This window comes from Rhamphochromis longiceps, linkage group LG14 (genome assembly GCF_057381845.1).
Source record: "Rhamphochromis longiceps isolate RC_006_pf linkage group LG14, R_longiceps_female_GT1.1, whole genome shotgun sequence".
In the NCBI taxonomy this organism is placed as follows: Eukaryota; Metazoa; Chordata; class Actinopteri; order Cichliformes; family Cichlidae; genus Rhamphochromis; species Rhamphochromis longiceps.
This window is the reverse complement of record NC_140570.1, coordinates 40,717,971-40,720,470: the sequence shown is the minus strand read 5'-3', so window position 1 is coordinate 40,720,470 and position 2,500 is coordinate 40,717,971. Positions and strand designations below refer to the sequence as shown.

The window sequence follows — 2,500 nt, the reverse complement described above, 5'->3', positions numbered from 1 at the left end:
AGTCATGCGTGGGCTTGGGCTAACGGGCTGTGGGTGTGGGTGTGAGTGGTTGTCTGTCTCTCTGTGTTAGCCCTGAGAGTCACCTGTCCCCCCCACCACCCTGAATCAGCTGCAGATAAGAACCTGGCTGAGATGGTTCATGTTTGTGTTAAATGTCATACGTGAGTGTTGATCATCTTCACTGTGGACGAATCTTTGGATGCAAGTTTCATGAGAGAAAATCCCAGAGACAAAGAGCTCGATGACTCAAACAGATACGTCTCAGCTTGTTCCAGATCTGCGCCGGACTCTCCAAAATTTCACACCAGCGTTGTGAAACGGTCGATGTGAAGGGAAAGCTGCGCAGCCGAGTCAGCAGCTGCAGATTTAATAAAAGAGCTGGTTTCAGGTCAGTGGGGCACAAAGAGAGAAGTCCGTACAGTCAGTGTGGTTTTGTTTTTGCTGCTGCTGTTTCTTCCAGTTTCACCGGCCAAGGAGTCGAGAATCGAAACTCTTCCACAAAAATGGCAACGATTTCACAAGCCCAGTGTCAGCGTGTGCTGCTGTGACCTTCAGGTGTTTAATGCAGCTTAGATCTGAACGGTAAATCAGCCAAAACAAGTCACGTCACATCAGCATTGGGCTACTTTTAAGAACCAGACAATCAGCAGACTCGTTCACAGAGAACGTTCCAGAATAATACAGGAAACTCAGTTTGACCACCTTCAACCGGCCACTGCAATAAAGTACGTTTTTTATGCTTGATCCAGAAGGACGCATCAACCTCAGCCTGCAAATCTGAATCTGAGTCACTGAAACTGCAGTTCCTCCAACGTCCACCAGAGGTCGCCCCCCAAAGCAACTCACTCCCCGCACATTCATGTGAAAAACAAAGTTTCCACAGACTGCAGTAGGGCTGGGTGTCGTCACTGATTCTAGAATCGATTCGATTCAATTGGATTTGAATCTGGGAAATTTTGCCTCAGACAGTCAGAAGTATTATAATTCAGATCAGCACATTTACATATTTTTGTATCTATAAAAAGGAAGCTGACACTCACGAGACTTTATCACAGGTGTGTGCGTCACAGCAGATGCCTTTGTGTCAAAGCAGCTGAAGATAAAACACAGAAACACATGAAGGTGGTTTTCCTGTTCTGGGATTTTATAAAAATATTCTGCAGTAGATCAAAAACGAAAGAAACCCATTAATCAACATATGAACATTACCTCTGAAGTTACAGCGGTTTTACTAGAGACACAATGTTTTGCATTTTGCATAATTTTAAAAAGTTTACATTCGTTCAGTGTTGAACGGCAGAAATTAGGTTTTCTTTTCGGAAGTAAGTAAAAGGAAACAAACAGCGGCCGACAGCCTGTAAACAACAGTAGACTTGTGCGTAACAAGCAAGCGAATAATGCAGAAAACAGATTTTTATACCCGAAACTGTTGTTGAAGTACAGAGAGCGAGAGAGCTGTGCATGAAGTGTGATTTTTATCATGAGGATGTTTATGTGAAGCACAGTTTGGATCTTCTTTTGCTGCTGGTTCAGTCAATCTTGTTTGGAGAGACATCAAACTAACAGCTTTAGAATCAGCGCATAAAGGGCGTGAACACAAAACGTTGACCCGCCGAAACATCAGAATCAGCGAGCTGTCGGCTTTCAGCCCCGACCGTGTCCGTGCCGTCGGTGAGAAAGGCGACATCTCACTGATCCTGCTCCGTCGGAGGGTCTGAGCTTTGTGTTTACATCTCTGTGCAGAATCCGTGTTCCTGCTCTCATTTACTGTTTTACTGTTTGGTGGTTGCTGAAATTTTGTGAGGTTTAACCTCAGATTCTGGAATTTTGGGCAAAATAAATTTATATTAAAACGTTATCCAAGCCACAATCGATCGATAAATCGATTATCAAAACCCAGCCCTACTCTGCAGTGCTGGGAAAACCTAAGCTGTTAGCTTAGATTGCACCAAATCACAACAAATCATAGTCGCCTCAAGGAAAAAGCCCAACATATGACCCCCTATGAGCAGCACTTTGGCGACAGTGGGAAGGAAAAACTCCCTTTTAACAGGAAGAAACCTCCGGCAGAACCAGGCTCAGGGAGGGGCGGGGCCATCTGCTGTGATTGGTTGGGGTGAGAGAAGGAAGACAGGATAAAGACATGCTGTGGAAGAGAGACAGAGGTTAATAATAAGTAATGATTAAATGCAGAGAGGTGTATGAACTCTGGCAATTGCTAGTTAGCTTAAATTCATGTCGTCACATTTTGCAGGTGAAGGGAAAAAACTGTCACAGAGAGTGATTCTGATCATGTGGATCACATACATTGGGGGGAAGTAACAAAGTACAAATACTCTGTTACGGTACTTAAGTAGAATTTCAGGCATCTGTACTTCACTAGAGTATTTGTGTTTCTGACTGCTCCTTACTTTTACTCCCTACATTTTAAAAACACTCTCGTTACTTTATGTGTGACGTATCTGAGTCACAGTGAGGCAGCGCTGTTCGTGTACGAATC

At 44.0% G+C, this 2,500-nt stretch overlaps 1 protein-coding gene across 2 annotated transcripts in view; it reads right to left on the bottom strand.

Moving 5' to 3' along the window:
• The window catches only part of exoc3l2b (exocyst complex component 3-like 2b), a 38,744-nt gene that overhangs the window by 35,007 nt on the left and 1,237 nt on the right, over positions 1-2,500 (bottom strand). Inside the window, exon 1 of one of the 2 annotated variants that reach the window (XM_085379515.1) lies at positions 1,041-1,093. The exons of the other annotated variant lie outside the window; for it this stretch is intronic. The gene's annotated coding sequence lies outside the window, so the exon portion shown is untranslated. Of the gene's footprint in view, positions 1-1,040; positions 1,094-2,500 lie in introns of those variants that run through there. 2 annotated transcript variants of the gene reach the window in all.